This window comes from Ovis aries, chromosome 14 (assembly GCF_016772045.2).
Source record: "Ovis aries strain OAR_USU_Benz2616 breed Rambouillet chromosome 14, ARS-UI_Ramb_v3.0, whole genome shotgun sequence".
Taxonomy (NCBI): Eukaryota; Metazoa; Chordata; class Mammalia; order Artiodactyla; family Bovidae; genus Ovis; species Ovis aries.
The window spans coordinates 5,175,001-5,184,368 of NC_056067.1; the positions used below are offsets into that span (position 1 = coordinate 5,175,001).

The following is a 9,368-nucleotide window of genomic DNA, read 5'->3' on the forward strand; positions in this document are numbered from 1 at the left end:
TTCTGTGTACTACTCAGGGCGGCAGACTTAGAGCCAAAGTCCGAACTGGGTCTGAGGATTGTTTTGTAAACAAAGTTTTACTGGGGCACAGCTATGCCCACGTGCTTAGAAAGCCCAGGGCTGCTTTCAGCTACAGTGGCACAGCTGAGCGGTCAGAGACCACGTGCCCACAAGGTGCACAGTCGTTACTGTCGGGGTCTGTAGCCCAGGGGGCAGCAACTTGTAATTTAACGCCTGCCTTTCTCTGCATCACAGTGAAAAGATGTTCACAGAATAATGACTTGAGTCTGCTCTCAACAGCTTTCACTACCAAATGGTTGTTGAGCGTTCTGTGTTCAGAGCCCTTTGGGTTTCACAGAGTCTTTCTCCAGCTTTGTCACTGTGGGTGGACACACGAAGCAGCGGGAATGGCGCAGAAGAGGTGGTTTCTTTACGCGTGGGCTTGTTTTGCTATTAGTGAAATCATGGTTGTTATCTTTAACACACTGTTTTTTTAGGGTCTAGATTGCTGCCTTCCATCCTGGAGCCTGCACCCTGTACCCTGGCTGGGGTGCAGGTGGCAGGCCCTTGGGACTAGCGTGGAACCACCCTAGTGATGTCTTTGTGTCCTGCTGGGCTTCCTTCCACGTTGTCCCTAAAGCTGTGCCTGGGAGCTGACAGGGTGCCTATCAGTGCAAACGTCCTGACTTCAGGGAAGCAGGTGGGTCTTCGGGCCAGAGGGCATGGAGTGCGTGACAGATGGAGGGTCCCACTCCACCTTAGTCCAGGCAGGGTTGGGGTCCCGACAGCAGGCTTGAAGCACGTTATGTACACCTCAGAAATACTGCCATATTTGTCTCCTAAATGCATTCTTGGGCTTCCCTGGTAGCTCAGTGGGAAACAATGTCTGCCAATGCAGGAGACTCAAGTTTGCTCCCTGGGTTAGGAAGATTCCCTGGAGAAGGAAACGGCAACCCACTCCAGTACTGTTCCCTGGAGAATCCCATGGAAGTGGAGCCTGGTGGGCTACAGTCCACGGGGTCACAGAAGAGTCGGACACGACGTAGTGACTGGACAACAACAAACACCATCTTAGCTTTTTCTCTTCCATAGCTCTTGTAACGCTTAGCCTAATCAGGCTAAACATGTTTAATAATCCCTGGCTATGGACTGAGTGTTGTAAATAGTATCCACCCTAATTTTGCTGAAATGCGATAAACGCTGATAAATTCAGAAATAGGGATCATGTTCTGAGTTTGGAGACTCTCATGTGATGCTAGTTATAAAGTCATTGTCATAAGTTTTAGGTTTGTACTTTTATTTGAATACTGGCATTTCCACCATTTCTGGAAGAGTGTGGACTAAGTAAGGAGGTTACAGAAACACGGTACAGACGCCACCAGGCTTGCATACCGTGCCAAAGTACCATGCAGAGACCCCTTGGCCAAACATCCCACCCAGACTGGACACCAGCTACCGGACAGTGTGGAGCAGTCTCGTCCCCTGCCACCTGTATCCGGGGTTGTTATCCTTTGTCAAGTTTCAACTTGGCCCAGCATTTTAATATTTATCCATGTTCTCCCTTCTTCCTGAGGCACTTTGACTGCATGAGAATTGATTTCAAGAAATATACTTAGGGCCTTTTTTTTTTTTTTGCACACTCTTGGGTTGGCAAAATGCATATTTGCATAGAAATAATCTGTAGTGAGCTCTCCTTGTAAATATGTCAGATTTATAAACATCATGACTATAAGGACATATTTTTGGATCTGGATTTCCTCCTCAGTTTATTTCTTCTTTCTTTGGTCACGTTCTGGGTCACTCTGCACTGGATTTATTGGGTTGGAATTTTGCTTTTTTTGAGCAATTTCTTGGCCCAGACTGTGTTTCTGTGTTTATATTAAAGCATCTCACCAGGTTGTTTTTTTCCCATCTCAGTGTTCACAGGCTCCTTCTGGTGAAGATAAAACGTGCAGTCCGTAAGCCTCTTCCACCTGCCTCTCCTCCCACCCCCAGCGTGGCCCACAATCCCTCTTTGAAGATGGTGGGCTTTAATAGGCAGGGGAGACCAGAGACACCAGATGGTTTTACCTCACACCTGTGAGAGTGCCAGGGCTCCGAAAGAACACCGAAGTTAATGGCCGGAATGGGGCTGCCAAGCTCAGTGGGATTTGCTTTGACTGGCGCAGCGTTGTGTAACCGAGCTCTCCGGCTAACTGATGGCTACGTCGGCCGGCCGCCCCACCCGCGCCTCCTCCCCACCGCCCAGCCCTGCCTCGTGTGAAGGGTGCTCCGTGTCTCCCTCAGCCGCATCCCCGACGCGTCTCTCCTTGACTGGTTTCTCCCTCCGCTTCGCAGCCCTGTGCTTTTTCCCTGCCAGCTGGGCTTCCTCTGCTCTCGCGCACGTTTCCTGTTTTTCTCTGGTCTGGCGGCCTCAGACCTGACCTTTCATTGGCTGGCAGGCGGCATCTGGCCTGGCGTCGTCCTCCCTGAACCTTGTGCTGTTCCGGCCTCGTGGACAAGTTGGCATGGGTCTGCACTCTGGCCTGCCTTGGCTTTTTCTGGATGCTTTGTGCGCCTGGAGGTCCAAGTTCATTGTTGCCCCAACTGAAGGAGGGCTTACACTAACCGAATATCTGCTGCTGATGCTCATCTGCACATTTTAAGGGCACCTGTATTTTCATTTCATAATATCTGGGCAGCAGGTAGTTCTTGGAAGCACAAGATTACTTGGAAGAAATACGGTGTTCTCTCCCCCCTCGGCCTGCATGGAGAGCCTAAGCTCAGGCTCATAAATGAAGTAGTTCTTCCTTTTCCTTCAGAAGTGAACTTCTCTTGTCCTGCTCTCGTTGGCAGGGGGTTCAGAGGTGGGCCCAGTGAGTCCCCATCTGCTCTGTCCATGCCATGGTGTGACTGAGAGCCTGCGACCTGCTTGTAACCAGTGGGAAGTAGAAATGCCTAAGGAGCGTGGCTTCCTGGATTAGTCTTCACTACATGGCAGAGTAAAGAGGCTTTGATGACATAAGTGAGGTCCCAGATGAGCTGATGTTAAGTCGACATATCAGGGAGATGGGGGCCTGAGTTGGGTTAAAGCTGCTAACACAGTATTGACTGGAGATGTATCAATACATTTTTAGAGAATGATACAGTTAACATCGCCGTGCAAAGTTGTTAGAGCTTAAAATCGTTCAAGGGTTCACTATACAGCCTAAGGTGGTCATTATTCATATTCTGCTCTGTTAGGTTTTCGTTCCAACCTCATGTGTATATAAATGTAAAAATTTCAAAAATGGCGCATCACGAAACTTTGAGCGAAGAAGAATTTTTCAGGAATTTTAGGCAGGCACTTGCTCTGATTGTCCTAGTGACATGTATATTGGCATGTCAGCAGATGATGGTTCTTCAGAATGTAGTTCTGATTCAGACATGAATATTAGGCCATCAAAACGACAGAAAAACTTTAGTGATTGGTTCTGATACAGGAAGTGGAAGTGAAACTCACAGTGCTAGAGAATGCTCCCTTGCGTCTGCAGAAGAGTAGATGGAAGGCAACATTCCACAAAACTTAGAAGACTTTACGGTTGTGCCAGGTGTAACTGTTGGATATAATAACCCGCCAAGTGTTTGTGAAGTAACAGAATTAATTTTTGGCTACCCAAAATAAAAATCGCCGGCCACAAGTGTGTGTTTATGCAAAAATCCCCAGGTCAGTAATGAATTAAAAGACTCAAGTCAGAGAGACTCTCCACTGATGGTTTTAAAGACATAAGCTACCACGTTGTGAGAGGCTGGTGACTTCTAGGATCTGAGTGGCCCGAAGTAACTGGCAAAATGTGGACATCAGTCCTGCAACCTCAAGGAAATGAATTCTGCCAACAGGCTGAGAGGGTCGAACTTTCCCAGCAAAGTCTCTGATGAGATTCACAGGCCAACTGATCCCTGAATTTGAGCCTAGTGAGACCCTGAAGTTGTGAACCCAGCTCAGCAAGCCACGCCCACACTGCTGACCTATTGGAAGTGTATGATACAAAGCGTCCTGATGTTTTCAGCCGGTGAGTTTGTGGGAACTTGTCCCACAGCGGTGGAAAAGGAACGCATTCAGGGCAGCGGAGACCTCACCTGTCTTTGGCATTCTGCTGCACAGCGAGTTCCAGTTCCTAACCAGGCCACAGAAGGCCGCCAAGACGATGACAGGCCCAGAGCAAATGCACATTGTGTAAGAAGGTCCCACTTCTTCATGATTTTCACCTCTGTGCTAAGAGGAAAATTACAGTGCCAAATTCCGTGCAAGAATTATAGACACACTTGCACTTAGAGCCACGTGTTGTCCGTCCCAAAACATGGTCAGGAGCAGCTCATGTGACCAGCGTGTGGCTAGGAGGAGTCGCCTCCTGGCTCACTGAGCAGAAACGAGGTCCCTTCAAGGTATAGGTCACACCATTCACTTTATAGATGAGGAAAGGAGGAATCTGCAGCCCCTCTCAGGCAGAACTCAATATAAGGCCTCCGTCTTGAATCGCATTGACCCAAGAGGTCATATGATTTCCATTCATTTATGGAGCAACTCAAGGGCAGAAGTGAAATTGTAATTTCACTTGTGAATATCTGAATCCTTGTTTTATTTATGTATTTATTGAATTCCCCCTCCACACCACCACCACTTCCGCCCCCCCATCCCTTGTCCAAGAATCGTCTTTCCCTTTAAAAACTCCCTGGATGCCCCAGGATTTTTCCCCCCTAAAAGCGATGTATTTCTCACTGTCAGACTCGATCGGGCCATGCAGAGTCCTCGCTTCCTCCCATGCTCACCCAACCTGAAATAATTGTCTGTATGTTCCTTTTATTGTCACCTCTGAAACAAGATGAAGAAACCAATGGTTTGCTTTAGAAGGCATTAACTTCTTTATCACATTAATACTGACTCGTATCTTATTTCCCACTTGCAGTAAGAAAAACCATTCAAATCTTTTCCCTCACAGGACAATATCTTTAATAGCTTCTGTGTGTTTCCTATTTTTGGCTGTTTCTGTATAAACAGACTTAATCTAATAGCATGCTGAACCATCTAACTTGGCAGAAATTCAGAAAATCACTCATTTCTATGGCAAGCCGGGATGCCAAGAAGAGGGAGGGGGGAGCCCTCACTTTTATTGCAGAAAGATTTCTCTTAAAGTTGTCTTTCATGAACATAATATGTCTATCATTTGAAATTCTCCAGCACCCTGACTGGAAATTATTTATTGCAGAAAGACACAATGGCGAACGAGAAACTATTACTCCGTGTGCCGTTTCTGTCTTCGATTCCTTTGCCCTAAGAAGCAGGAACACATGAACTCCGCGGTGAATGCTGGTGTGGTTATGGAGGATGGTGCCCACCTCTGGGCTTGTGCGCCGAGCCATTTCCACCCCCTGAATCCAGAAATTGAGAACATCACAGCCCCGTGCAAAGCCCACCTGGTGGCTGGCCCAGTCCAGAGTTCTCCCCCCGTCGCTGGAACAAGAGCCTGCTCTGGATGAAAGCATCCTCGCTGCCATTCTAGGAGAGTTCTCGCCACACACACAGCACCCATTCTGACTTGTTGCCAGTCACACGTGGCAGACCCTGAGTGGATCTGAGAAGCCCCGGGTCCCACTCCTGAGCGCTGCTGGAGAACCTCACACGTCCTGCTGATGCAGCCTCTGACGACTCAGTGTTACGCGCTCTTCCGCCATCCCATCCCTAGACCAGGGTCCCCAGGATCGCAGCTCTGGGCTCCGTTCTCTGTGCCCCTCCATGGTGCCCTTCCTCACCACAGGAGAGGGATTCCGAGGGCCCTGTGGGCTCCCTTCAAGGGTGCCTGGGACAGGACACACCAGCTTTCTGAAGGCTCTTCCTGCAGCAGAATGAAATTCACACAAGGACCAGCGCCCTATATCAGAGAGGTCAAGGTGAGGGGCGGGATGCTCAGCAGCCACCTGAGGGGTTTCTCTGGGCAGAAGGCAAGGCAGGGTGAGCACCAGGGCCTCTTCCCCTGGCCAGATTCCCCGGGCCTAATGTTTCCTCTTCAGTTCGTGGTCCTGAAGCCCTGCCCCCACCAGAAGCCCTTCTGTCTGTTTAAAAGGGAGATTCCCAGGTCTGCCATGGACACTTGGTACAGGAGTTGGGTACCAGCGTGGGTGTCGGCATCTGTACATCTGTCCAGCTCCCACAGTGATTCTGACACACCCTTGGGGCTAAGAAGCACCCTCCTATCAGAGCTGGCACCTCCTAAGGATGAGATCCGTATTCTCTTGCTGTTTTGTATGCTTCCCCATGCAAGGATAATTACACAGAAGTAGCACAGCAATGCTTGTTGGTGGATTTATTCTAGGCTTTCTTTTTTCTTTTTTTTTTTAGCTGTCTTTGTCTGCAACTTTGCAAAATAAACCCCGCGGTCACCCCACACTTTGTGGGTAGCTTGCTAGAATGGAATTTCAGTCTTAAATTGGGGGTTAATTTCTTGGTTTCAGCTGAATTGTGAAAGGGAGTAGAAAGACCCTTGGAAAAACATGAATATTGCTGCTGAGCGCTAGCCAGGCCCTTCCCTTCCAGCAAGTTCCATGAGGGATTAAGAGTCTGGCTGTTTCCAACCCCCAGTTAGTGTTGCTTCCAGACCCCCTCCTCACTGAGCATTTATCTTGCAAGGGGCATATTTAGGGATGTTCCCATTCTATTTTATCTGCAGAATTACTTTCCATTCTGAGGTCTTTTGTATAAGTATTCCTTGAACCCATTCCAAAAAGTGGGTTTTTAACCCAATAGACCATAACTGCAGTGTTTTATCGTGCATACATATTTCAGAATGTGAATGTAAGTCGATTTCGCAGAGTTAAAATTAAAGCTTTTCTAAGGGCACCAGTGCTTGCTTTCCCATGTTGGACTTTTCCCTTTGGAGTCCTTACAGCGTTTAAAAGATTCTCTTAAAACAGGAAGACTTTTTCACTTGGGTATTTTTTTTTTTAATGTACAAGAGATGGGGTTCAGAAAACACCAGTGAGATCCGGCCTCCCTGCAGGAAGTAGGCTCGGTCACTGCCTAGGCTCAATTTTGAATCTGAGAGTTGGTGCCGTTAAGATCCGCGTTGTGCTGTCAGTCAGGTTTCCAGCTGGCACGTTCTCTTGCCCTCTTGTTTTTCTTGAAACCCCTTTCTCAGGCAGAAGCTGCTGTCATCGCTCTGGAACAGAAATCCAGCCTCCCCACCACCCTGTTCCCCGCTCTCCTGCTTAATCCCCTCGTCTGGCTGCCTGTTTCCCTTGGGGTGGGATCGGAAATCCTCACCTGGCGCTGCGAGGACCTGACAGCCTCTGCAGCCCACTCTCCCCCGACTCTGCCCTGCCCGCGCACACCCCAGCACACATGCAGCTTGCCGCGGGGCCTTTGTACATGCTGCTGACCACCTGGCGTAGTCCTCGCCTCCTGCTTTACCTAATAAACCTCTGCTGCTTCTTTAAAGGCTCAGCTAGGTCTTTCCTTTCAGCAAGCCACACAGTTACTTTATCTTTCCAAGCTGTATTTTCTTCTCTGTATCATCTTACTGGGGTTAATAGCTACATCTTCTATTTGGAAGGAAGGGGACTTTTTGGAGAGAAGTGAGGAATAAACGATATGATTCCGTAAAGCCCTTGGTGGAGTACCTGGCGCCTGGTAGGTGAGCGTGCTCTGAGTGTTAGCGGTCGTCACTGAGCCGGTTGGCTGCCTCTCGCCATGAGGCCTTTCCTTTGGATTCTTCCATAGTTGATGCTGCAGGTGGGGTTTCTGTTGTGGTTGTCTGTCTTCTGGTTTTTGGTGGGAGTATATCAGAGGAGGTCAAGAAAGGGAGGAAGAAGTAAGGGAGGTGTTGCTATAAGCTCTGTCATGCCCCCAGCATACGCCCTGAAAGACCCTCTCTTTCCCTGCTGCTGTGGTCAGAGTGCATGTTACCCCTCCGGTTCGTGTTTTGAAATCCTAGTCTCCAAAGATGATGGTACTAGGAGATGGGGCCTCTGAGAGGTGCTTGCTTCATGCAGTGGCGCTCTCTCAAATGGGGTTGGTGGCCTTTTAATAAATGCCCCAGAGAGCTCCCAGCCCCTTCCACTGTGAGAGGAGGCAGTGAGAAGGTGCCAGCCATAAGCCTCATTAGTATCTGCCGTCTGTGCACCTTGTGCGCTGACCTCCAGCCTCCTGAATGGTGAAGAAGGCGTTGCTGTTGCTTGTAAACCACCCAGCCTGTGCTCTTTTGTTACAGCAGCTCAGATGAACTAAGATCACCACTTACTCACTTGGCTGTATTTTTGGCCTAATCACCGCCCACCCCTCCTCAACCCCTGCAGAGTGTAAGGGAAAGAAAGGGCCATGTGGAGGAGAGATCCAGTGTTTGTTATCCTCGTTTTATAGTGAAGACACTGAGGTGTGCAGAGCTTCTGTGCCTCCCGCGGACTAGTCCCCACCCTCGCTAACTGCCAGCCAGCGGCTCTGCGTGTCGCCCGCCTTCAAAACAGAACCACGAGCCCAGGACTTCGGTTAGGGCCTTCCTGTGTTCTCCGGAACACATGCCGTGACACCAGCGCCCAACCTTTCGCTGTGCAGCGTTCCGACAGGCACGCAGACAGGCCTCTGGCTCGAGTGATACCACTACAAAGGCCCCTGCTTTTCATAAATGGATCACCGTGAGGCCGCGTCTCAAGAAAGCAGCTTCTGCTGCCTCCCGCGCGCTTTTATGCTCTGCTGTAAAGTGCAGAGTGGAGCTGGCGGGTCTCCTTTCCTTCTCTACTCCATGCATGATTTATAAAGGGAGCTCAGCAGCTCCTGGGGCGCATGCCGCCACCTGGACCTCGCCCCCAGGAGCGTCAGGAGGGCTTGGGCCCCGTGTCACTCTCCACTCGCCCGTGGGTCAGCTCGGAGAGCAGGGGAGGGGCGGTCCTGTGGAGTTTATTTAAGTTTCTTCGGGTTTCTCATTGCAGAGATCAGTTCCAGCATTGCAGACCAAAGGGCCGTTTGTCCTTTTAGTAGTAGTCTGACCCTCTAGGGGGGCCCAAAGTGGCATGCACACACCCCACCCTGAGACCAGGACAGCTCCCCGTGGCGACTTCCCCTGTGTTCCATCTTCCTACAGTGCCCCCACCCAGACATGGGTTGGGGATCCAGCCGTGTTCTTCTAGACCTCAGACTTCTTTTTTTTTAATTTTGAAGAACATCTCTACAATGAAAGATTTACTCTTTTGAGTCTTCAGGAGCTTTACTGTACAATACTAGTGCCCAAGGGATAGGAGCGCCGTAAATTGCTGAGAGCCGGCTCCCCATAGACCAAGTGTTTTGTTACAGATACATGTGGAAATACTGAAGTTTTGGAATGGCGTGCCCCCGCTGTTGATATATTTGACTGCTGTTACAG

The 9,368-nt window shown here is 49.6% G+C and overlaps 1 protein-coding gene across 2 annotated transcripts in view; it reads left to right on the top strand.

The window, feature by feature from the left end:
* WWOX (WW domain containing oxidoreductase) overlaps positions 1-9,368 on the top strand; it is a 915,505-nt gene that overhangs the window by 420,671 nt on the left and 485,466 nt on the right. The gene's annotated exons all lie outside the window — the stretch shown is intronic.